The 27,986-nt window shown below is 42.4% G+C and overlaps 1 protein-coding gene across 4 annotated transcripts in view; it reads right to left on the reverse strand.

Annotated features, from left to right (window-relative positions):
• LOC137382698 (calcium/calmodulin-dependent protein kinase kinase 2-like) overlaps positions 1–27,750 on the reverse strand; it is a 134,828-nt gene extending 107,078 nt beyond the window's left edge. For all 4 annotated transcript variants that reach the window (XR_010977261.1, XR_010977262.1, XM_068054988.1 and 1 more), the window contains exon 1: positions 27,621–27,750. The gene's annotated coding sequence lies outside the window, so the exon portion shown is untranslated. The remainder of the gene's footprint in view (positions 1–27,620) is intronic.
• Between the last annotated feature and the right edge of the window lie 236 nt (positions 27,751–27,986).

Raw genomic sequence — 27,986 nt, forward strand, 5'->3', positions numbered from 1 at the left:
GACAACATTCAGACTTGGACTGATACATGGCAAGTAACATTCGCACCACACAAGTGCCAGGCAATGACCATCTCCAACAAGAGAGAATCTAGCCATCTCCCCTTGACCTTCAATGGCATTATCATCACTGAATCCCCCACTATCAACATCCTAGGGGCTACCACTGACTAGAAACTGAACTGGAGTAGCCATATAAATACTGTTGCTACAAGAGCAGGTCAGAGGCTAGGAATCCTGTGGCGAGTAACTCATCTCCTGACTCCCCAAAGCCTGTCTACCATCTACAAGACACAAGTCAGGACTGTGATGGAATAATCGCTACTTGTCTGGATGAGTGCAGCTCCAACAACACTCAAGAAGCTCGACACCATCCAGGACAAAGCAGCCCGCTCGATTGGCATCCCATCTACAACTCCATTCACCACCGACGCACAGTGGCAGCAGTGTGTACCATCTACAAGATGCACTGCAGCAACGCACCAAGGCTCCTTAGACAGCACTTTCCAAACTTGCAAGCTTTACCACATAGAAGGACAAGGGCAGCATGGGACCACCACCACCTACAAGTTCCCCTCCAAGTCGCACACCATCCTGACTTGGAACTATATCGCTGTTCCTTCCCTGTCGCTGGGTCAAAACCCTGGAACTCCCTGCAACTACAGATGTACCTACCCCACATGAACTGCAACGGTTCAAGAAGGCAGCTCACCATCACCTTCTCAAGGTCAATTAGGGATGGGCAATAAATGCTGGCCTAGCCATATCCCAGGAATTAATTTTTAAAAACCACCTATAAGTCAACATTACTACTGGCCAGGCTTTACAAAGGACGTGAGGCAATTTTGTAGGACATGCCATACATGCCAAATGGTGGGAAAACCACAACCTACCATAAAAACCACCACCACTAATTCCCATACCAGTGATTGAGGAACAATTTAGCAGGCTATTGGCAGACTGTATAGGACCCTTGCCAAAAACAAAAGTGGGTTATCAAAACATACTATCATGGATATGGCTACTCGATTTCCAGAGACCATTCCTTTAAGTACAATTACTGCTAGACTAGTAGTAGAAATGTTAACCCAATTCTTTACGAGATATAGATTACCACCTGAAGTTCAATCGGATCACGGTTCTAATTTCATGTTTAAGATATTTCAAGAAGTCATGGGCAATTTGGGTATCAGACAGTTGAAATCTTCAGCATATCATCCACAGACACAGGGAGCTTTAGAGAGGTACCATCAAACTCTCAAAACAATGATAAGAGCATACTGTCACAAAAATCCACATGACTGGGATAAAGGGCTAGAGTTTCTTTCATTTGCTACCAGAGATTCTACAGGTTTCAGTCGTTTCGAATTGGTTTATGGACATGAAGCAAGAGGTCCTCTAAAACTCAAAGACAGCTTCTTAGGACAAAAGAATAAATCTTCGATACTGGACTCTGCATCTAGTTCTGGGAAAGGCTCACGAAAGGTTGCAGTGTGACTCAGGAACACCTTAAAGCATCCCAAATCAATATAAAAAAGTGGGCAGAAAAGAATGCAAAGACCCGCAATTTTCAACCGGGGATGAAGTATTGGTATTGTTAACGTTACAGAGTGAACCATTAAAAGCACAGTTCAGTGGCCCATATAAAGTGATCAAAAGAGTGGGTAAGGTAGATTACTTGATTAACACCCCTGATGCCTGGAGGAAGAATCAGCTGTGTCATATCAATATGTTAAAGCAATATTATCACAGGGAGGAGGATAAGCCAGGACAGGTATGTCAGGTAATGGGGACTGTTGAGAAGGAAAAGGATAGTGAGGATGAGGCAGAAGGAGGCCTCAACAATTCTCAGACTGAACCTCCAACTAGCCGGTTAGCGAATACAGAATGGCTGGGAAAATTGGACAACGTGCAAAACAACAAGACCACCCAACCAGGCTTTTCACAACATTTACAAGAGTCTGTAGGGATAAGCCGGGATGTACAACCTTAGCCACACATGATGTGGATATAGGGGAATCTGTTCCTTTAAAACAACATCCTTACCGCTCAAGTCCAGGCAAACAGGCCTAAGTAAAAGCAGAAATCCAATACATGCTGGAAGCAACTTAATTGAACCTAGTCAAAGCAGCTGGAGTTCACAAATAGTCTTACTGCCCATACCTGATGAGTCAACTCAACTTTGCATAGACTACAGAAAAGTCAATGCAGTAACGTAGGCAGACTCCTACCCAATTCCTCACTGAGACTGTCACAAATTTAACCTTGTTAAGTTACATAAGTAAAGATGGTACAAAGAAAAACTCTATTGCTTACCAGTAGAGTGAATGGGGACATGAATGTGAAAATACGTTTAGAGTGTTTTTTTTTCCAGTTTTGCATTGTAATGAAACGTATTTTAAGAATGGCGTTTCATTTCGCCAAGGGTGGAGGTGCCATGGAAGTGTTTTTTTCTCTGTTTAAAAACTAAAGGGGGTCTGTGTGCCTTAAGACTGAAAGCAGTTTTTATATTCTCTGGGAACAGTGTGTGAGCTGCAAGCCTGTTTCCTAAACAGCAAGAGAGAGAGAGGTCACATGCCGTATTCGATCATCTTGACTGCGTGTAAAGACTGGCTGGAACTAGTTTGATCTGGCAGATCAGAAAAGCGTACTTTCCTTGAAGGAAGAATTTGTCTCTCTCTCTCTCTCAGCAGAAAATCTACATTGGCCTACAGGCTATGTTTCACCTAAGGAGGAAAAGACCCTGGAAAAGGAATCTTTGCATTATTGGAGATCTGCATGATGCCTGCTGCAGCCGAAGTGCTGTGAACACCTATTCATTAGACTTTTCATCAACTTACCTGGAGACTTCAAGTGGCATCTGACTATTCAACTATGGGACACCACACCTTACCAGGAACCTAACCCACCAGGACTTACAACCCAGCTATTTATTTATTCCTAAGAAACAGCTCTAATTTTAAAAGTCATTTTGAAAACCAGTTAAGCGTTGGTTTTGGAGTGTGCGTGCGTGCGTGTGCGTGCACACATGACGGTTTGGAGGAGGAAGAAGTTATAAAGTCTTTTCGGATAGAGATTTATCTCAATATTGTTTAAGATTTTAGTTTATTGATAAATAGTTAATTTGTTGTTGTTTAAAGATACCTGGTTTGGTGTGTTTTATTCTGGGGGTTAATAATGTGCTTAATTTAGCTAATTTTCAGTAGGTGGGAAACATTAAAAATATGCTGTGACCTGTGGAGTAATGGGACTGAATTGACAGTGCATTACTCCGGCATTGGTCATAACAATGCAGAGATGAGGTCATGGAGTGATTTGAAAACAAGAATGAGAATTTCAATATTGAGGCATTGCTCAGCCTGGAGCCAATGTAGGTCAGTGAGCACAGAGGTGATGGGATTTGGTGCAAGTTAGAATATGGATAGCTGAGTTTTGCATGAGCTTAAGTTATGGAGGATGGAAGATGGGAGGCCTGCCAGATGTGCATTACAATAGTCAAGTCTAGAGGTAACATCTTCCAGCCAACATCTTCAGTACAGGAAGGAAGAGGAATAAATCAGGCATAGATAGGGTAGATAGCCAGAGTCTGTTTCCCATGGTAGGGGTGACTAAAACTAGAGGGCATAGATTTAAGGTGAGAAGGATGAGGTTTAAAGGGGATCAAAGGGGTAAAATTTTTCACACAAGGAATAGTGGGTATCTGGAATGAGCTGCCTGAGGTGGTGGTGGAGGCAGGAACAGTAGCGACATTTAAGAGGCATCTGGACAGGTACTTGAATGAGCAAGGCATAGAGGGATATGGAATTAATGCAGGCAGATGGAATTAGTATAGATAGGCATTATGGTCGGCATGGACGCGGTGGGCCGAAGGGCCTGTTTCTGTGCTGTATGACTATGACATAATTTTTCCCCCTCATCAATTTTCTCCCCTCTGTTGCAGAAGGCATCAAGTACTTACTGGGTTAAGTTCTACAGGTCATAGTACAGTGACGACTAGCAGTTGCCAACCACAAGGGTTTCAGAATCAGGAATTTTAAACACAACTGGGAACAATGGGCAGGCAACAAAATCATGTTTTGTTTCTATGAACAGGATATCTGAAATTTATACAGTTACTTATTTACATAATTTGTTTACCATTAAACTAGATTACACATAAAACCAGGATGCAGTTTATATTTTTTTGTCCATTCTTAGATTAGATTAGATTAGAGATACAGCACTGAAACAGGCCCTTCGGCCCACCGAGTCTGTGCCGAACATCAACCACCCATTTATACTAATCCTACACTAATCCCATATTTCTACCAAACATCCCCACCTGTCCCTATATTTCCCTACCACCTACTTATACTAGTGACAATTTATAATGGCCAATTTACCTATCAACCTGCAAGTCTTTTTGGCTTGTGGGAGGAAACTGGAGCACCCGGAGAAAACCCACGCAGACACAGGGAGAACTTGCAAACTCCACACAGGCAGTACCCGGAATCGAACCTGGAGCTGTGAGGCTGCGGTGCTAACCACTGCGCCACTGTGCCGCCCTGGTTTGGTTTTTAATTATTTCGATCCCCAAATGAAAAAAAACACCTTTGCAAGTGAGCAGTCTCAGCAGCAAGTTACTTACCTTTCTTTCTGACATACGCAAGTATTGTTGCCGTTACTGCAAAAAGACTAGGTATATAAAACTCTGACCAATAGCATAAAATAGGCCAAAATAAATTATTGCATTATCTGGCATGTTATCAAACAAACCTACCTGCTTGACTGGAGTAAAAATTTATTAATGTTCCAAAACGAGAGCTCCACCAAGATCTGTTCAAAGACTAGTTTGAAGGGATGAAAAAAGCATGGACATAAATTAAATATTTTTGTCCACAGTCTATCAGTTTGCTCTTCAGACTTTGTTTCTCAGTCTCACAGACTGACTTCCCAATTTTTGAAGTACTACTTAATTATGGTTATGACAGGCAGCAGCAGACACAGGACAAAAAATTACTCCATATGTATTCCTATATAAGAACTTATGAGATAGGAGTGGGAGCAGGCCATTTAGCCCTCCTATCCTACTTTGCCATTCAAAAGATCATGGCTCATTTTCTACCCTAGCTCCACCTGCTTGCACTAGAACCTTATCTCTTGATGCTGAGTATTCAAAAAAATCTATCGACCTCTGTCTTGAATATACACAACAGCTGAGCATCTACACCCCTTTGAGGTAGAGAATGTCAAAGGTTCACAACCCTTTCAGTGAAGAAATTTCTCCTCATCTTAGAGCTAAATGGCCAACTCCTTATTCTGAAACTGTGACCCCCTAGTTCTCGGCACCCCTGACAAGCCCTTAAGTACTGTATTTGTTTCAATTAGACCACCTCTCACTCTTCTAAATGCTATGGAATAAAGGGAATAAACTGCTCAATCTCTCCTCAAAGGACAATCCTCTCAGCCCACAATCAGTCTTGTGAACCTTTGTTGCACTCCGTCTAAGGCAAGTATATCATTCATTGAGTAAAGGAAACCAAAACTGCTCTAGCTATGGTCTCATCAAGGTCCTATATAATTGCAGTAAGACTCCTTTATTCTTATACTCCAATCTTGTAATAAAGGCTAACATATCATTTGCTTTTCTAATTGCTTGCTGTACCTGTTAACTTCATAATTCATGTACAAGGACATGCAAGTTCCTCTGAATACCAACATTTCCCAGTCTCACCATTTAAAGAATATTCTGTTTTTCCAATTTGCTGACCAAAGTGGATAACTTCACACTTCTTCACACTATATTCCATCTGCCATATTCTTGTCACTTAACCTGTCTATATCCCTTTGCAGTCTCTTTACATCCTCCTCACAAGTTACTTCCCCCCACCTAACTTTGTACTATCACAAACTTGAATCCATTACACTCAGTACCTTCATCCAAGTCACTGATATATAGATTGTAAATAGCTGACGCCCAAGCACTGACTGATCCTTGCGGTGCCCCACTAATTAGAGACTACCAACCTAAAAAATAATGATTACTCCTACTCTGTTTTCTGTCCGCTAACCAATTTCCCTTTTATAAATCTATGTTGACTGCCCAATTATATATTGATTTTCTGACTGCCTTGTTACCATGTTCCTAATAATTAATTCAAAGTGACTCCTAACAACGCAGAGCGATCGCGGATGTCATCAATGCGTGCAAACATTTGCCAGTATGAATGCGCGCATGATATCACCACGCAATGACGTTCTCACCCGAACAGTACCCGGCTCCCTCCCACCAATCCTACTTCAAATCGCCGCTTCACCCCGCTCAATCCCTGCCACGCTGCTGCCTTCCCTCAGCCACTCGCACCCCCCACCCCCTCAGCTACTCACTTCCGCCCCACTGGCTGCTCTCCCTCCCTCAGCCACTCGCTTCAGATCTCCACGCTTTCTCTCTCTCTTTCCCCCGCCCCCCCCCCTCCCTTCTCTCCACCAGTCGTTCTACCCCCCCACCCACCACTTGCTCCATAATTCGCCACTGCTTCCCCCCCACACCTCCTCTTGGCCGATCGTTCCCTGCTTCTCGCTTTCCCCTCCCCTTGCCCCGCTCTCTCTCCCCACCCCCCTCGCCCCCAACCTCCAGCCGCTTGCTTCAGGCTGCGCAGCTTCTCTCCTCTTGGCCAGTCTTACTTCGCCCTGTCACCCATCGTGGCCCGCCTTGCTTCTTTGGGCAATGCGACGGAGAAAGATCGAACGTAGGAGCGAGTGGCCGTGAGTAGCGAAGTGGCGCAGGCTGGAGAGGGCAGGAGTGAGCAGGGAGCGAGGGCCGGAGAGCGGATTGGGTGGGGTGGCAGCGAGGAGCAGGGTACAAGCAGCCAAGGGAAGGGTGGGAGGAGCAGTGGCGAGATCTGGAGCAAGGGTCTGAGGGGAGCGGGCAGTAAGTGGGGAGCGAGCTGCAGGAGGCGGGTGGGGGGGGGGGGGTGGAGAGAAGCGGCAAGGCCAGAGGGAGTGGCTAAGGGAAGGCAGCGGGGAGCCTGTGGCAAGAAGATGGGCGCTCAGCCAGGAGAAGCGCAATGGCAGGAGGGAACAAGGGATTGTTGGGAGTGGGATGGAGGCGACGATGGCAGGCTTTGAAGGGATGTTCGGGTTGAATTTTTTTTTGTGATAAATTGAGCAGCGCCATCTTTAATCCTGACAGCTGCCTAAAACGTTGCAGTGACATTTCAGTGGAAGGGGCTGCATTTGCACATGCGCTAGTTCTGCGCCCTCAATAGCTGCGTTGTCAACAAACGCAGCCTAATTAATTCTGACATTTTCCCTACTTCTGATGTCAGACGAACTGACATGCAGTTCCCTGTTTACTCTCCCTCCCTTCTTGAAAGACAGGGTTGAGTTTGTTACCTTCAAATACATAGGGACCATTCTAAAATCTAGGGAATTCCGTGAAGATCAAAACCAATGCATCCACTATCTCCATAATCACCTCTTTTAAAACCTGACGATGTAGGCCATCAGGTCCAAGGGATTTGTCAAATGCATTCATATGTTTCAGAAAAAACTAATGGGTTCCCAGAAGTATATATCTGTTATTTATTCGAAGCCTATGCAAAGAAATCCATTCAAAGGAAGTCAACTGATTGACTTGTCTGTTTAGTATTTGAAACTAGTCAAAGCTGCTGTTATTTGAACAAGTGTTACCAACAGGCTTTTATTGCTTCTGTAAATGATCATCTGTGCATAAAACTAGTATGTTGCAGGATTGTCTGGCATCATTGATATTAATCATCTTCTAAAGCAACAGGAGCTAGTTTAATGGAAAAGACAAGTTTATTGTTCACCCAGGCACATTATCCCAGACAACTTTGTCAATTCAGTTTAACAGAAGTACAGTCTTGCCTAGAGAACCCAACTTTTAGAATGGGCAAGATAAAAAGTATTTGGAGAAACCCATATACTAAGAGGGTCAATGATGATCATGAACTCACTCTTCCAATGTTCTTCCCATTTAGTTCACTGTGAAGGGGATATCAGGTACAAACTAGAGCCTTACTAAGCTTTTAGACCATGCACATCAGTTATCTCCTCCCCTTTTAACAAAACACCAATCCCATAAACTAGCATTCTGTCATTTATGCTGTGAAGATGTAATATAACCAAAACAGATCTTCCTTTTACCAATTTCATATTAATAGTCGTTTGCTAGTACAGAACCCTAGTATTGCTGAAAATAGAGACATGTTGTTGAAGCTTTTAGTCTTGCATTCATCAGGACAATCCACAAGAATACCAATGTAAGGGGAAAACCTTTATACTGTATGAGAAGATAGTGCCGATTGGTAGAGGCGCTGCCATGGAGAATGGACCAGTTTACAGTGACTGACAGTTAACTGCCAAGCTTGGTTTGAAATTTAATCCAGGCACCTTAACTCTGATTAGTCAAGGCATTGCCCTGAGAAATGAACCAGCAAATGGCTGTCACTTATTTTGTTTAGCTGAAACAGGCTCAATGTTTGTACAAGTTCTTTCTGTCTGCAAAGAACAGGGCCCTGTGTATTAATATATGTAGCTTCCAGTACGCGCAAATGCGCCATACTGACAATCTTAAATTGGTTGCTAGTGTAATTCTTAGCACACTGAAGATTATGTAGCAAATGTTGTCCAATCGCAGAATCACTTCTAACATTTGACAGTGTGTTTTGAGTTTTGCAAGCATGGGCTGGTTGGGTACAGCCTGTACCTGGCCCATTGCGAACAGCGGAAGGGACATGTTGTTTGATACAATCCGCCAATCTTTGGGACGTACGGCCTATATACCTAGCATCACACTGGCATTGAAATTCATATATCACATTACTCATTTGTGATAGATCACTTGCCAACCAATCAGCACTCTCTTCTCATACAGTATAATGTTGTTTAATCTTACACTGGTATTCTTGTGAATTGACCTGATGAGTGCATGATAAAAAGCTTCGACAAGATGTCTCTATTTTCAGCAATACTTAATTTCATATTAATGAGGCAGAATCTATTCATCAATCATTACAATTACCACCTCTTTGCAAATGTTCTGGCTTTACTCCTGTGCACAGATTAATAACTAAATGAAAAACTGACCTTTGATATTAATATTTGATAAAGGAAATGACTAACTGGTCCAGTTATAAGAACAAAAGAACTAGGAGCAGGAGTAGGCAATTCAGCCCCTCGAGCCTGCTCCGCCATTCAATACGATCTCATCTCGGCCTCAACTCCACTTTCCTGCCCATTCTCCATAACCCTTCAACCCATTACCCTTAGGAAAGGATAGCGAAGATGATTCTCGACAGGAGCGAGAGTAACAGGGTAGTGGTTATGGGGGACTTTAACTTTCCAAATATTGACTGGAAATACTATAGTTCGAGTACTTTAGATGGGTCTGTTTTTGTCCAGTGTGTGCAGGAGGGTTTTCTGACACAGTATGTGGACAGGCCAACCAGGGGCGATGCCACATTGGATTTGGTACTGGGTAATGAACCCGGCCAGGTGTTCGATTTAGATGTAGGTGAGCACTTTGGCGATAGTGATCACAATTCGGTTAGGTTTACCTTAGCGATGGGCAGGGACAGGTATATACCGCAGGGCAAGAATTATAGCTGGGGGAAAGGAAATTATGACGCGATTAGGCAAGATTTAGGATGTGTAGGATGGGGAAGGAAACTGCAGGGGATGGGCACAAACGAAATGTGGAGCTTATTCAAGGAGCAGCTAATGCGTGTCCTTGATAAGTATGTACCTGTCAGGCAGGGAGGAAGTTGTCGAGCGAGGGAGCCGTGGTTTACTCAAGAAGTTGAAGCGCTTGTCAAGAGGAAGAGGGCGGCTTATGTTAGGATGAAACGTGAAGGCTCAGTTAGGGCGCTTGAGAGTTACAAGCTAGCCAGGAAGGATCTAAAGGGAGGGCTAAGAAGAGCAAGGAGAGGACACGAGAAGTCATTGGCGGATAGGATCAAAGAAAACCCTAAGGCTTTCTATAGGTATATCAGGAATAAACGAATGATAAGAGTTAGAACAGGGCCAATCAAGGATAGTAGTGGGAAGTTGTGTGCGGAATCAGAGGAGATAGGGGAAGCGTTAAATGAATATTTTTCGTCAGTATTTACAGTAGAAAAAGAAAATGTTGCCGAGGAGATTACTGAGATACAGCCTACTAGGCTAGATGGGATTGAGATTCACAAGGAGGAGGTGTTAGCAATTTTGGAAAGAGTGAAAATAGATAAGTCCCCTGGGCCAGATGGGATTTATCCTAGGATTCTCTGGGAAGCCAGGGTGGAGATTGCAGAGCCGTTGTTGTTGATCTTTATGTCGTCATTGTCGACAGGAGTAGTGCCGGAGGACTGGAGGATAGCAAATGTTGTCCCCTTGTTCAAGAAGGGGAGTAGAGACAGCCCTGGTAATTATAGACCTGTGAGCCTTACTTCGGTTGTGGGTAAAATGTTGGAAAAGGTTATAAGAGATAGGATTTATAATCATCTTGAAAAGAATAAGTTCATTTGCGATAGTCAGCACGTTTTTGTGAAAGGTAGGTCGTGCCTCACAAACCTTATTGAGTTTTTCGAGAAGGTGACCAAACAGGTGGATGAGGGTAAAGCCGTGGATGTGGTGTATATGGATTTCAGTAAGGCGTTTGATAAGGTTCCCCACGGTAGGCTATTGCAGAAAATACGGAAGTATGGGGTTGAAGGTGATTTAGAGCTTTGGATCAGAAATTGGCTAGCTGAAAGAAGACAGAGGGTGGTGGTTGATGGCAAATGTTCATCCTGGAGTTTAGTTACTAGTGGTGTACCGCAAGGTTCTGTTTTGGGGCCACTGCTGTTTGTCATTTTTATAAATGACCTGGATGAGGGTGTAGAAGGGTGGGTTAGTAAATTTGTGGATTACACGAAGGTCGGTGGAGTTGTGGATAGTGTCGAAGGGTGTTGTAGGGTACAGAGGGACATAGATAGGCTGCAGAGCTGGGCTGAGAGATGGCAAATGGAGTTTAATGCGGAGAAGTGTGAGGTGATTCACTTTGGAAGGAGTAACAGCAATGCAGAGTACTGGGCTAATGGGAAGATTCTTGGTAGTGTAGATGAGCAGAGAGATCTTGGTATCCAGGTACATAAATCCCTGAAAGTTGCTACCCAGGTTAATAGGGCTGTTAAGAAGGCATATGGTGTGTTAGCTTTTATTAGTAGGGGAATCGAGTTTCGGAGCCACGAGGTCATGATGCAGCTGTACAAAACTCTGGTGAGGCCGCACCTTGAGTATTGCGTGCAGTTCTGGTCACCGCATTATAGGAAGGATGTCGAAGCTTTGGAAAGGGTGCAGAGGAGATTTACTAGGATGTTGCCTGGTATGGAAGGAAGGTCTTACGAGGAAAGGCTGAGGGACTTGAGGTTGTTTTCGTTGGAGAGAAGGAGGAGGAGAGGTGACTTAATAGAGACATACAAGATAATCAGAGGGTTAGATAGGGTGGATAGTGAGAGTCTTTTTCCTCGGATGAGGATGGCAAACACGAGGGGACATAGCTTTAAGTTGAGGGGTGAAAGATATAGGACAGATGTCAGAGGTAGTTTCTTTACGCAGAGAGTAGTAGGGGCGTGGAATGCCCTGCCTGCAACAGTAGTAGACTCGCCAACTTTAAGGGCATTTAAGTGGTCATTGGATAGACATATGGATGTAAATGGAATAGTGTAGGTCAGATGATCGGCGCAACATCGAGGGCCGAAGGGCCTGTACTGCGCTGTAATATTCTAATTCTAATTACTAATTAAAAATCAGTCTATCTCCTCCTTAAATTTACTCAATGTCCCGGCATCCACCACACTCTGGGGTAGTGAATTCCACAGACTCACGACTCTTTGAGAGAAGTAATTTCTCCTCATCTCAGTTTTAAATCTGCTACCCCTTATCCTAAAACGATGATTGTGGAAGTGAGCAGAAAGGCATGGCACTATGCTTAATGGGAAACATAGCCAAGTTAGGAATAGTAGCTTTGCTGAGCTTTGATTTTAAGTGGCAGAAACCACAATGAAATAGTTAAAAGTAAAGGCAGAGCGCGTGAGACTGTAAAGACTAGTCGACACTGGTAATTGCAAAGACATCTGTTCTTTATGGCCTGATTGTGTGACTCCCTGTGGTTTGGAACAAATGGACTCCTGTGAATCAAATGATGTCCATCCCTGTGTGAGTGATAAGGAGTGCTAGGCCCCTCTTATCTTCGTGAGCTGCCACTACTTGTAGCTGCAGACTGCACGAAACACTCAGGAATGTAAACCTAATAGAGAGATAGCAGGATGCAGAACTCATGATCCATGTAGGGAGTGAGACCAGCATGGTTATTGATGATTCCTATGCTCTTGCTAATTAGCTTGCTTGTCCGCTTTGTTTTATCTTGCTGGTACAAAACAATATTTTATTAGTAACAAGTATGTATTGAGAATGGAGTGTATTGTAACCTCAGTAACAGATGTACTGCATGTCACCACGTGGGTGAAGTCGAATTGTACCGCACTGATTGGTTAAACAAGGAGGTGTAGCATGAATCTTAATGTATAAACAGTAGTACCTGTATCACAAACTTCACTTACTCTGGGGGGGGACCCGACAGACTCTGGTGGAGTCAGTGCCGCTGTTCTCAGAGTAAGTCCGCTGGCGACTGCGCAAATAAAGTAATTGATTTTACCTACACATCCGACTCGGTATATTTACTGAACCAGATTGAAGGCAAAAAGAACTCAGATTTACATGACCTCTCGTTCTAGATTGCCCCACCAGAGGAAACATCCTCTCAGCGTCTACTTTGTCAATCCCCTTCACCATCTTATATACCTCAATTAGATCTCCTCTCATTCTTCTAAACTCTAGAGAGTAAAGGCCTAAACTGCTCAATCTCTCTTCATAAGACAAACCCCTCATCTCTGGAATCAACCTAATGAACCTCCTCTGAACTGCCTCCAATGCGACTACATCCCTCCTCAAGTAAGGGGACCAAAACTGTACATAATACTCCAGGTGCAGTCTCACTAATGCCTTGTACATTTGCAGCAACACTTCCCTACTTTTATAGTCTATTCCTTTAGCAATAAATGCCAAAATTCCATTTGCCTTCCTTATTACCTGCTGCACCTACATACTAGTTTTCTGAGATTCATGCACGATGACACCCAGATCCCTCTGCACCGAAGCACTCTGAAGTTTCTCTCCATTTAGATAATAATTTGCCTTTCTATTCTTCCAACCAAAATGGATAACCTCACACTTATCCACGTTAAACTCCACCTGCCAAATTTTGGCCCATTCACCTAACCTATCCATATCCATTTGGAAATTTCTTATTTCTTTATTGCAACTTACTATCCCACCTATTTTACTGTCATCTGCAAATTTGGCTATAGTACCTTCTATCCCTGCATCCAAGTCATTTAATATAGATTGTAAATAGTTGGGGCCCGAGGACTGAACCCTGTGGCACCCCACTAGTTACATCTTGCCAACCAGAAAAGGACCCATTTATCCCGACTCTGTTTTCTGTTGGTTAGCCAGTCCTCTATCCAAGTTAATAAATTGCCCCTAACCCCTTGTAACCTTACCTTGTGTATTAACCTTTTGTGTGGCACCTTATCAAATGCCTTCTGGAAGTCGAGATATACTCCATCTACAGGATCCCCATTATCCACTTTACTTGTTACACCTTCGAAGAAGTCTAGCAAATTAGTCAAACATGATCTACCCTTCATAAAACCATGCTGACTCTGATGGATTGTGTTTTGACTTTCTAAATGTCCTGTTGTTACTTCCCTAATAATGGATTCTAACAATTTCCCAACGACAGATGTTAAACTAACTGGTCTATAGTTTCCTACTTTCTGCCTCCCTCCCTTTTTGAATAAGGGCATTATCTTAGCATTTTTCCAATCCACTGGAACCTTTCCCGAATCCAGGGAATTTTGGAATATTATAACCAAAGGATCTACTATCTCCACTGCTACTTCTTTAAGACCCTAGGATGTAGGCCATCAGGCCCTGGGAACTTGTCTGCCTTCAATCCCAATAGTTTGCTCAGTACTTTTTCCCAAGTGTTGATGATTGTTCCAAGTTCCTCCCTTTCTATAACCTCTACATTACCTGTTACTATTGGGATGGTACTAGTGTCCTCCACCATGAAAACTGAGGCAAAATACTGATTTAGTGTCTCCATCATTCTGTGTTCCCTACCATTATCTCCCCAGTCTCATCCTCCAAGGGACCAACATTCACTTTAGCTACTCTCTTCCCTTTTATATACTTATGGAAGCTTTTGCTATCTGTTTTTATATTTTGCGCTAGTTTTCTTTCATAATTTACCTTTGCTATTATTTTTTTAGTAACCCTTTGTTGATCTTTAAAAGTTTCCCAATCTTCCAGCCTGCCACTGGCCTTTGCAATATGATATGCCTTAGCTTTTGTCTCTATGTTATCCTTAACTTCCTTGCTTAGCCATGGATGTTTTTCCCCCCCATCTTACAATCATTCTTCCTCTCTGGAATATATTTTAATTGGGAGGAATTGAATATCTCCTTAAACATCTGCCACTGCTCATCAACTGTCCTACCTTTTAGTCTTCCTGCCCAGTCCACTAGGGCCAAATCTGTCCTCATGCCTATATAATTACCTTTGTTTAACTCCAGAATGCTAGTGTGGGACTCCAGTTTCTCGCCCTCAAACTGAATTTGAAATTCTCGCATGCTATGATCACTCTTCCTTAGAGGATCCTTAACTATGAGATTAATTAATCCCACCTCATTACACAATACCAAATCTAGAATAGCCTGCTCCCTGGTTTGTTCCACAACATATTGCTCCAAAAAACAATCTCTAATACATTTAATGAACTCTCCCTCGAGGCTACCCATGCCAATTTGATTAATCCAGTCTATATACATATTAAAATCGCCCATGATTATTGCCCTACCTTTCTTACAAGCCCAAGGTATTTCCTGGTTTATACAGTGCCCCACTGCGGAACTACTGTTTGGGACCTTTAGATTACTCCCACCAGGGTCTTCTTTCCCTTGCTGTTTCTTATTTCTACCCAGACTGATTCTACGTCTTGATCTCCAATACCTATATCATTTCTCACTACTGCACTGATCTCTTCCTTTACTAACAAAGCTATACACCACCTCCTTTTCCTTCCTGCCTATCCTTTCGAACTACTGAGTACCCTTGGATATTCAATTCTCAAATATGATTTCCCTACAACCACATCTCAGTAATCGCCACTAAATCATACCCATTCATCTCTACTTGCGCTGTTAACTCATTAATTTTATTCCGAATGCTTCATGCATTCAGATACAAAGCCTTTAAGTTTGTTCTATTATCAAATTGCCCGACTCTTGTACGATTCCTTGGTGCAATATTCACACGTTCTGCCCTAGTTTTTATTTTCTGGTAACAATCAGCCTGATCACTAACCTGCACTCCTACCTTTTCCTTTAACTTTGACTTCCTGGACACATAAATCCCTTTGTTCTTCTGCAGTTCCTAATCTCTCACCATTAAGAAAACATTCCAATTTGTACTTCTTGGATCCAAACTGGATGACCTCACACCTTCTCACATTGAACTCCATCTGCCACAATTTTGCTCACAATGTCTATATCCCTCCATAATTTACAAAACTTACTGTACCTCCTAATTTGGTTGCATATGCAACTTTCAATTCCTTCATTGATGTCATTCATTGTATATGGCGAAAAGCTGAAGCCCCAGTACAGATCACTGGAGAACACTACTTATTACATTCTGCCAATCAGGGAACACTTCCCTTTATTTGCTTTCAGTTTCCGACTTCCCAACTAATTACTAATCCAGATCACAAAGTTACCTCCAATTACATTCACACTCTCGTTTGCTAATTTGTGCAGAACCTTATCAAATGCCTTCTTGGAGTCCATATGTACACTCCCCAGTCCACCATAGTCGTGATTGCAAAAAATTGAACTAGGTTAGTCAGACATCGTTTACCCTTCATAAATCAATGCTGACTCTCTGATTAGCTCATCACTTCCTCTAAAAGACTATGTTACTTTATTGAAAAATGCCTGCTTTTCTTGAACCTGCCCAATAACAAGGAACTGCAAGGCTAGGCATTATTTTTTGTGGCTCTCTGAATCTTTGCCAGGGCTTCAATATCGCCCATGTGATAAGACCAAAACTGGCACTATATTCTAGATGCGACTGTAAAAATTAATATAAGTAAAGTATTGCGTGGCTCTTTTATTTAACTGACTAGAGCCCCAAATTGCAACATGCTATTTACTTTACCTCCAATCTCAGAACACTGGTCATAGACCTTCAATAATCCATGAACTACGACTCCCAAGTCCTTACCTTGCTCTGCAGTCTTAAACTAGTAACCTTGCATGGTATATATGCCTAGAATTACTGTCAGCCAAAGACATTTCACTGCATTCATCAGTCCTCTGACTATTCAAATACAAGCAATTTGCAATCCAACTTAAAATTTGACTGCCAGTTCCACAGGAAACAACTTTACTTAACGGCCTTCTCTGCAGGACTTTATCAAATGCTTTTTGAAAATCAAGATACACAATATAGTTGGACTACCATCTTCCTCCAATTCTATGAGCTCTTAAAAAAAATTCTAACAAGTTGGAGACAGGACTTCCCTTTCCAAAAAGTCAGTTTTAGGATAGTTGAATAACTTCTACTCTTTCAAAGTAATCGTACAGTGCATCTCTAATTACATCCAGCAGCTAGGCCAAGAAGAAACTAATTAGCCTATTAGTCCCGGGTTCAGACTTACTCCCCTTAAGGCACCGCAAGGTCATCCCTTCAATCCATTGTTATAACCAAGGCAGGAGTAATGCACTGTTAATTCAGTCCCACTACTGCACAGGTCATAACTTATCAAATAAAATTTCCCACCTACCGAAGAATAGCCAAATTAAACACTGTATTCACACCACCCACCCCTCCCCCACCCACCCCCAAGAATAAAGCACACCAAACCAGGTTTCTTTAAACAACATTAACTATTAGAAAATAAATAATAGGTCTTAGCCAGTAACGAGATAAATCTATATATAAAAAAGCTCCTTAATCCTCATGCACACATCCATATATTCAAAAAGAAACTGGTTAACTGGGGAAAAGGATTTTTGGTTTAAAGCTGTTTCTTAGGAATAATAAAAATAATTGAGTTTCATGTTCTGGTAAGCTGTTTTAGCTACGGTGAGGTATCCTGGAGTCCAATATAGTCAGATGCCATTCAAAGTCTCTCCAGGCAAAGTTGATGTGCAGTTTGTCATGGGTAGGTGTTCACAGCAATTTAACTGCAGCAGGCATCATATAGGTCTTCCATCAGGGTGAAGCAACACATCTGCTTGGGTTGTGAAGCAACAGTCTAGCAGTAAAAAAATTCTTCAGATTTCAAGATTTCTTAAAACACAGGAGGCAGCAGGAATCTCGCTGGATTTCACTTAAGAGACAGGAGGCAACAGGAATCTGCCACTTTTCAAATTCAGGATTCCTTTTCAAGAGATGCAAGTATCCTTTCCTTTTCTAGGTCTTTTCTCTCTTGCTCCAGGCAGTTCAAAGTGAGATTTCAAATGCCTGCCCTTTGTCCAATTCACAGGCTTTTTAAGGGGTCCAGAGTGAAAAAAGAACCTTCCTGAACATGGTCACATGTCCAGACACAGTGTCCTCTCCTGGTTCAAATGCTGCTCTGAAGAAAGGTCAAACCCCTGTTGTTTCCTTGAAACTACTGGCCTTCCTGTCCTTGTACAAGTTCAACTTCCTTTCAAAACCACCATAAAATTCAACACTGTCCTGAACTTCCTTTCAAAACATTGCAGGAATTCCAATTATTTACAGGTGTCTTCCACTGAGCAAGAAAAATCCTTATCAGTTTTTTTGAAAAACACATAGAAGTCCAAGATTTTAGTACAAAAAATAAAAACCTTTTATAACATCATGAAATAAATCCTAGATTTCTACAAACAGTACCCATTTCTTTTTGTACTCTTCGGTAAATACCATCATGCCAGCAGCTTAGTGTGCCTCAACAGTCCTAACCAGTTCGCTGTCTTTTACTTTATTCCATGTTAATAGTTTTACCTTTAAAATGGTTAATTTTAAAATAGATTAGGCTTGCATACTCAACACTCTACTTGACATTGTAGTCACTGCTATATAATGTTACATGTCTTGTTTAATAACACCTACATTTTATTGTTTGTATTTTCTAATGTACTTCATACTGTTTGAAGACCACTCCATGCATGCTAACTTTCTATTCTTCAGTCAACTAACCAAAACCAAACTTCAGCATGTGGGAAGGGATCTAAGCAGCTGTCTTGCCCAGATCAATTAATGCAGGCTGGTAAAAAAGACATTTTCTCTGTAGAAAGCGCAAATGAATGTGGCAGTCAATTTTTTACAATGGAATGGCAGAAGTCAGTCATTCACAGGAGAAACCAGTAGCATTTGCTTACAAAGGGAAAAAAGCATTCAAGTGTGTAGTGAAAAGCAGACTCAGTCTACCTAAAAAAAACATACACATTCTAATGATGCCAAGGAACTTTAAACATTTAAGCCATAATGGAATAAGAAGTACTGGGGCAATCAATTGAGGGTGGTATCTGAGATTTTATTCTCTTGCATCCTCCTTTCTATTTCTGGGAAGATCCTGGCTGGAATACTTCTGAACAGGCTTGTGCCTACCATTGCAGAAGAAAACCTCCCAGAGAAGGTTGGTAGGTAAATTGGCCATTGTAAATTGCCCCTAGTGTAGGTAGGTGGTAGGAGAATTGAGGGAAGGTGGGGATGTGGTAGGGAATATGGGGTTAATGTAGGATTAGCATAAGTGGGTGGTTGTTGGTCGGCACAAACTCGATGGGCCGAAGGGCCTGTTTCAGTGCTGTATCTCTCTATGACTCTATGAGAACCAGTGTATTTCAGAGCAAACAGAGGCACTACAGACGTGGTATTTACACTCAGACAATTACGAAAAGTGTCGTGAGCAAAACAAAGGCCTGTTCGTCACTTTTGTAGACCTCACCAAGGCATTCGACACTGTGAACAGAGATGGACTTTGGAAAAACCTTGCAAAACTTGGATGCCCACCCAGGTTCCTGGCCATGCTGAAGCAGTTTCATGTAGATCAGTAGAGGTAAGTCAAGCAAAACAGCGACCACTAGAGTCCCTTCCGAATCTGCAATGGCGCGAAGCAGGGATGTGTGCAGGTCCCGACCTTATTCACCACCTTTTTCAGCTTGAAACTGCAGTAGGCAACGGAAGACCTAAAGGAGGGAGTGTACGTACACCTCCGGACTGATGGAGACCTTTTCGTCCTCAGGCTCACACAAGACACAGGAAAAACTCATCCATCAGCTTGTTTTCACTGATGACTGTGCTCTCCCGGCCTACAGTAAGTCAGACATGCAACGTATAACACATATTTCCAAGGCAGCACAATTCTTCAGACTAAATTGAGGGAACAGAGCTGAACGCCATCAAGTAATTTACTTATTTGGGGAGTGTCATCTCATTTGATGCCACCATAGACAAGGAAGTGGACAACAGGCCTCAAAAGCAAACAGTACATTCAGCAGACTCTACAAACGAGTGTGGAGCAACCACAGCCTCAGAGCGCAGACCAAACTCAAAGTGTACAAAGCCGTAGTCCTCATCACCCTTCTGTATGGCACCGAGTCATGGGTCCTATGCACCTTCTAGAGCGCTTCCATCAGCGCTGCCTCCACAGCATCCTCAAAATCCACTGGCAGGACTGCATCACAAACATTGAAGTCCTGAAAACAGCCATCACCAGCATCGAGGCCATCCTCCTGCAAAGTCAACTGCATTGGGCGGGTCACATTGCCCAGATGGATGACAGTCACCTGCCCTAGATCATGTTGTATGCAGAGCTGACCACTGGTAAAAGGAACAGAGGGACCCCATGCAAACATTTCAAGGACTCCCTGAAGAAGTCCCTCTCGGTGTGCCACATCAACCATCACCAGTGGGAAGTGCAGACCATAGATCGTGATGCCTGGAGATGCTACATCAGAAGGGCTACTGACACCTTTGAGACTGAACAAAGAACCAGTATGAAAGAGAAAAGGTGGAGAAGGATAGATCAAATTGCTCCTGCAGCTTCACTTGTACCCACTGTGGGAGAATCTGCCGGTCATGGATAGGCCTGACTAGTCACCAGTGGGCCTGCAACCAAGGAGTACAAGGAGGACACAAATGTCATGCCAGAAATATTGGGGAACACAGGGTTTAGTGAGAGAGAGGAACTGAAAGAAATCAGTATTAGTAGAGAAATGGTGTTGGGGAAATTGATGCAATTGAAGGCCGATAAATCTCCAGGGCCTGATGGTATACATCCCAGATTACTTAAGGAAGTGGCCCTAGAAATAGTGGATGCATTGGTGGTCATCTTCCAAGATTCTATAGACTCTGGAACAGTTGCTACAGATTGGAGGGTAGCTAATGTAACCCCATTATTTAAAAAGGGAGGTAGAGAGAAAGCAGGGAATTATAGACCAGTCAGCCTGACGTCGGTAGTGGGGAAAATTCTAGAGTCCGTTATCAAAGATTTTATAGCAGAGCACTTAGAGAATAGTGGTAGAATCAGGTAGAGTCAGCATGGATTTACGAAAGGGAAATCATGCTTGACAAATCTACTAGAATTCCTCGAGCTTGTAACTAGTAGAGTTGATGAGGGGAAGCGAGTGGATGTGGTTTATTTGGACTTTCAGAAAGCTTCTGACAAAGTCCCACATAAGAGATTAGCATGTAAAATTAAAGCACATGGGATTGGGGGTAATGTATTGCGATGGATAGAAAATTGGTTGGAGGACAGGAAACAAAGAGTAGGGATAAATGGGTCTTTTTCAGAATGGCAGGCAGTGACTAGTGGGGTACCACAGGAATTGGTGCTAGGACCCCAGCTATTCACAATATACATTAATGATTTAGATGAGGGAACTAAATGTAATATCTCCAAACTTGCAGATGACACAAAACTGGGTGGGAGGGTGAGTTGCGAGGAGGATGCAGAGAGGCTTCAGGGTGATTTGGACAAGTTGAGTGAGTGGGCTAATTCATGGCAGACGCAGTATAATGTGGATAAATGTGAGGTTATCCACTTTGGTAGAAAAAACAGGAAGGCAGATTATCTGAACGGCTATAATCTGAGGGGGGAATATGTAGCGAGACCTGGGTGTTCTCATAAACCAGTCGCTGAAGGTAAGCATGCAGGTGCAACAGGCAGTAAAAAAAGGCAAATAGTATGTTGGCCTTCATAATGAGAGGATTCGAGAACAGGAGCAGGGATGTCTTGCTACAAGTATACAGGGCCTTGGTGAGGCCACATTTGGAATATTGTGTGCAGTTTTGGTCTCCTAATCTGAGGAAGGATGTTCTTGCTATAGAGGGAGTGCAGCAAAGGTTTACCAGACTGATTCCTGGGATGGTGGGACTGACGTATGAGGAGAGATTGTGTCGGTTAAGATTATATTTACTGGAGTTCAGAACAGTGAGGGGGAGGAATCTCAAAGAAACCTATAAAATTCTAACAGGATTTGACAGGGTAGATGCAGGAAGGATGTTCCCGATAGTGGGAGAGTCCAGAACTAGGGGTCATAGTCTAAGGATACGGGGTAAACCTTTCAGGACTGAGATGAGGAGAAATTTCTTCACCCAAAGAGTGGTGAGCCCATGGAATTCGCTACCACAGAAAGCAATTGAGGCCAAAGCATTGTATATTTTCAAGGAGTTAGATATAGCTCTTGGGTCTAAAGGGATCAAAGGGTATGGGGCGAAAGCAGGAACAGGCTACTGAATTGGATGATCAGCCATGATCATAATGAATGGCGGAGCAGGCTCGAAGGGCCGAATGGCCTACTCCTGCTCCTACTTTCTATGTTTCCCAAAATCTTTGCCCTCGAAGAAATGCCAAGATTCTCTTACATCACAGCATCAAAACATTCTACTATAGTTGAGTTGTCGATCAAATTAGAATTTTTGTTAAGTTATGTAGGAATGGTTTGGTTGGAAAAGCTACATAAGTTTCATGAAGTGGTGGGACACCTGAAATTCCCCCAGTCAAGAAATTCTTCATTGTTTGCAAGTGAGAGTTGACAAGGTAAGCCTTTAGACTGACCATAAGCGAATCAAATCTCAAAAGAAGACGATGGAATAAATTAATAAAGCACCGTAGCATTTTACATGCAATGAATTACTCTGAAGTGCAGTGATTGTTATGCAGAAAATGAGCTGACAACCACTTCATAGCAACGCTCATTAATGCATTGGCCCAGATTTTGCAATCAGTGGCAAAGGAACAGCACTCGCCTTTCATTACACTTACAATTGACCACAGACATTTCATGAGCTTTTGAGCAGCAAATTCCACTATTCAGAAATCCTTTGCAGTGACACCCTCAGCACATGGAGAGAGAAAGATAAGCAACAGCGTGTCCCTTCAATCGAATCCCCTCAGACACGCAGTCTAACCAGTCTAAATAAATAAGAACATTTAACTCAATGTAAAATCATTTACAGAAAACAGAGATAAAAGAGACAAATAAAAAGTTTTTTAAAAAACTCTTAATAAATAAATTCATAAGAAATGAACCTCCACACTTGTAAAATTACATTTTCAGGGTTAGTGAGGTTGTTTGGCAGTAATTAAGATTTACTATGCCATGAAAAGTTTACTTACACCTGAACGCACTAGTCCTAACTTTTTCTGGTGTGTTCCGTGGAAAACTAGTGGGAAGCACAGCAACTCCATGCTCTTTAAGTAGTTTAATGCTAAATGTATCAGCGAGATACCAGTACAGTGAAGCTTGTGCAGAAGCATAGCAAGTTGGACAGCAACTCCCAGATTTTCATGTTTAACTGTGCATGTGCAGACGCCAGAGGTTGTAGTCTGATTTACTCCAGAAAGTATTGGAGAGTTGTTAGCATAATTGAAGCCCACGGATTAAAGGAGCAGTGGCAACCTGGATATGAAACTGACTAAGATAAAATTTCTGATGAAAGGTTACAGACCTGAACCCTTAAATCTGTTTCTCTTGCCACAGATGTTGCCAGACCTGCTGTGTATTTCCAGCACCATCTGTTTTTATTTCAAATTTCCAGCACCCACTCAGTATTTTGCTTTTATATGAGAGTAGTGCTGAACAGTTGTTTTTCCAGAGTGAAGGGAAATATACACTGATGTTTCCCAGGTGTCTGCATTAAGACCTCTTCTCTTTTTGATATATGTTAATGATTTGGTTATACAGGGCACAATTTCAATGTGTGCAGATGACTCAAAAGTCAGAAATGTAGTAAAGAGCGAGGAGGACATTAAAAGTCTAGTCAAATAGGCAGACACATGGTAGATGCCACTTAACGCAAAGTGTGAAGTGATGCATTTCGGTAGGAAGAATAAGCACAGGCAATATAAACTAAATGTCACAATTTTAAAATGCATGCAGGAACAGGGAGACCTTGGAGTGCACAGGGTGTACATACTCAAATCTGTGGACAATGGCAGGATGAGTTGAGAAGGCTGTTAAAAAAAAATACGGGATCCTTGGCTTAATAATCAGAGGTGTAGATTAAAAAGGCAAAAAACTTATGCTAAATCTTTATGAACCACTGGTTAAACCCCAGATGGACCATTGTGTCTTACTCCAACTCAGGAAGGATGTCAAAACCTCAGGGGAAAAGTGGAGCTAATTTACTAGAATGGCACCCAGGATCCGAGACTTCAGTTATATGATGAGATTAGAGAAGCTAGGTTTGTTCTCCTTACAGCAGAGAAAGTTATGAGGAGATTTAATAGAGGTGTTCAAAATCATGAAGTGTTTTGGTAAAGAAGGGGAAACTATTTCCAGTGGCAGAAAGGCTGGTAACCAGAGGACACAGATTTAAGGTGATTGGCAAAAGAACCAGAGATGACATGAGGAAACTTTTTTCTTACACTGAGTTATGATTTATAATTTACTGCTTGAAAGGGTGGTGGAAGCAGATTCAATAATAACTTTCAAAAGGGAATTGAATAACTACTTCAACGGGAAACATTTGCAGGGCTGTGGCGATGGGGCAGGCAAATGGGACTAACTGGATAGAGCTTTCAATGAGCCAACAGAGACACAATGGGCTGAATGGCTTCCTCCTGTACTACATTATTCTACGATTCTAAAGCCAAACATGAATTCGCACACTTGTTTAATAATGCATGTGAGCAACAGAACAACTGTTCAAGTGATTACATTTCTTAACCATATATTTTATCTTTAATATGTTCCATTTTTAAGTAAATACCTGAATGGTCGTCATTCTCTTAGAAGGAATACACTGCTCAACACTCCTCCATAGTTGCCACAGAAATCAGATTTGGGTTTCTGCAGAAACCCTTATTCACTTGTTTTTAATTAGTTCAGAGAACTTCTCACCATATAGCTTCCACTCAAAACATTGCTCTGTTATCTTTACAATTTAAAAATAAACTATCCTGTAGAAACCTGTCCCCAGTGGTAAATACAGATTGTAGTTTAAACTCAGTAACACAGAAACTAACACTTTGAGATCTTATTTTACAAACCACAAAGTATAAGCAATAATTCAATAACAGTAGTGTTGTGCCACAGTACTATGGATTCTACCCGGTTTACATTGTAAGGAATTTCATTAGATATTTGTATTTATATATTGCTTATTGCAACATTGAAACACTTCATTGTGCTTTTCTCAATGACGTTTGAACAGTAGTAGTAACTCAAATGGACAAACATTATAGCTATCTACGATTATTGTTGGGCAGATTCTGGAACGCACATAGCTACTAATAATTGTGCATATTTGTATAATAAAATAGCTATTTGCCACTGCATTTTCAGACACAATTTTCCTTTATGGCTGTGAACATTATGGCATACACCTAGTATTTTCTGAGAACATTAAAACTTCGGTGTCCACTTGGGAAAATCAACCGCCCACTGTAAACGTCCTGGCGGTCACCACTGACCAGACACTTAACTGGAACCACTTCATAAAAACTGTGGTTAGAAGAGTAGAAGCTGGATATTCTGCAGCAAGTGACTCACCTCCTGACTCGCCAAACCCTTTCCACCATCTACAAGACACAAGCTAGCAATGTGATTGAATACTCTCTATTAGCTTTTATTAGTCCAGCTCTAAGAACACTGAAGTATGACACCATCCAGTGCAAAGCCCCCTCCATGACCAGCGCATCATCTCTGCAGTGTGCACCATCTACAAAATGCACTGCAACAATTTACCATGGCTGCTTCGACGGCACCTCCCAAACCTGCATTCTCTACAACCCAGAAGAACAAGGGCAGAAAGCGCATGGGAACACCACCTCCAAGTTTCCTTCCATGTCACACACCATCCTGACTTGAAAATATATTCCCAATCCTTCAATCGCCATTGAATAAAAATCCTGGAACTTGCTACCAAACAGCACTGTCGAAATACCTTCACCGTATAAGAACATAAGAAATAGGAGCAGGAATAGGCCATTTGGCCCCTGAAGCCTACCCCACCATTCAATAAGATCATGGCTGATTGGCCCCAGACCACAACTCCTCTTTCGAGCCAGCAGCTCATAACCCTCAACTCCCCGATATTTCAAAAATCTATCTACCTTCTCTTTAAATACTTTCAGCGATCTTGCCTTCACAACTCTCTGGGGTAGAGAATTCCAGACATTCACTACCCTCAGAGAAGAAATTCCTTCACATCTCAGTTTTAAATGAGAGTCCCCTTATTCTGTAACTATGTCCCCTAGCTCGAGATTCCCCCACTAGTGGAAACTTCTCAACATCTACCTTGTCAAACCCCCTCAGAATCTTGTGCATTTCAATAAGATCAGCCCTTATTCTTCTAAACTCTAATGAATAAAAGCCTAACCTGTTTAGCCATTCTTGATAAGTCAACCTCTTCATCCCAGGAATCAGCCTAGTGAATCTCTTTTGAACTGCCTCCAACGTCAGTATATCCTTTCTTAAATACGAGGACCAAAACTGTACACAGCACTCCAGGTGCGGCCTCATCAACACCCTGTACAGTTGTAACAGGACTTCCCTATTTTTTTAGCTCCAACCCCCTAGCAATAAAGGCCAAAATTCCATTTGCCTTCTTAATTACTTGCTGCATCTGCATGCTAACTTCTTATGTTTCATGCACAAGAACACCCAGATCCCTCTGTGCTATACTTTTTTGGTGTTTCTCTTCATTTAAATAAGTCTGCCTTTTGATTCTTCCTACCAAAGTGCATGACCTCACACTTTCCTTCATTAAACTCCATCTGCCAAGTTTTTTCCCATTCACTCAACCTATCTATATCCCCTTGCAGATGCATGGACTACAACAATTCAAAAAGGTGGCTCTCCACCACCTTTTCAAGGGCTTTAGGGATAGGCAATAAATCTGACCTTGCCAGTAACACCTACATCATGTGAATGAAAAAAACTTAAATATGCTTAGTGCTATTAATTTCTCATTAGGAGAATCATCAAGTAGATGATTTTTCTCAGTGGATTGTAAAAAGAGAGAGGAATCAAATTCCATCAGAAAGCTCCTCCAATTGCAATGAGCACACTGGCTTGTGTTGGTAACCATGGAGGGTACTCTGGGGAAATGAATAGCCAGACCAATGTTCCCTTCTCAAAGACGTAATTTCGAGGCTAGAAGTCGTCAGGTATAAAATTCAGAATCATAAAATGTCAGTTCAAAGGGGTTATGAAAAACATTTCCAAATTTTGTCCAATTCATACTTTTTTCTACCTTGGCAGTTTTAACGATTAAGATTTTCAAACATTTGTTCCAAAATATAATTCATAAAACCTCAGCAGTCCCCTGGACAGATACTAAAATCAAACACCGCCCCATCACCCTCTCCCCATCGTTATGCTGACATCGAACACTGTAAAAAGTCGCTGAGGATTTGACAGCAAGAATGAACGGTGAGGCCAGGAAGATCTGACAAAATTCACACGGATTGCGGTTGGAAAGCTTTTATATGTTTAGTTTAGAGATACAGCACTGAAACAGGCCCTTCGGCCCACCGAGTCTGTGCCGACCATCAACCACCCATTTATACTAATCCTACACTAATTCCATATTCCTACCACATCCCCACATGTGTACAAGTCCGTGCGCAGTTCTGACGGCTTCTGTAAGAAACCAAAAAAGAAACCCAGGCCTAACACAGACCTCCTCGCTTTGCTGCTGTCCCCGGTAATAACACAATAAATAACACGCCTCACTTTCACACATGTGCTATAATGCAAATTTCAACATTGAAACCACCAGCACCATCAATAAACGCCCACTCGCATTTTCTCCACCTACGTCTCGTATTCCAGTAATAAAAGGATGTTTGAAGATGCAATTGGATTTTTACAAATTGCTTAAAAATTGCATCAAGCCTTTCCTTCATACTCTGTTCCCAAATATTATTTGCGCACAGTTACCGGCGACAGTAATTAGTGACCCGAATGATGGGGGGGGGGGGCACAGCTACATCGTTATAGGAACGACCGGCCACCACAACAACACGACGACTTTTAAAATACCAACGAGACAAATACCTTCATGACAATTCCTCTGACTCCGCGCCCGAAACTACAACAACATGTCCGGCCTGCTAGTGCCAAAAGGCGAGAAGCTCCAATCTGGAATCCAGCAAACGGACACTCGCTCTCGCGCTGCCGCGGCTGCGCAGGACCAAGCGCCAAGAACCGCTCTGATTGACATTTGCATCAACCAATCGGCAGCGAAATGCAAAGCCGCACAGGAAACAAAAGAATTAGAGGGAAGGAGGGACTGCTGTAATCGCTGAGGGGAGGAGATAAATGCAACAGAAAGGGCTAGTCCTGAAAGTACTTTGAGAGTCTTTTTGGGCCTCCTTATCTCGAGAGACAATGGATACGCGCCTGGAGGTGGTCAGTGGTTTG

The sequence above is a fragment of the Heterodontus francisci genome, chromosome 23, assembly GCF_036365525.1.
Source record: "Heterodontus francisci isolate sHetFra1 chromosome 23, sHetFra1.hap1, whole genome shotgun sequence".
Classification (NCBI taxonomy): Eukaryota; Metazoa; Chordata; class Chondrichthyes; order Heterodontiformes; family Heterodontidae; genus Heterodontus; species Heterodontus francisci.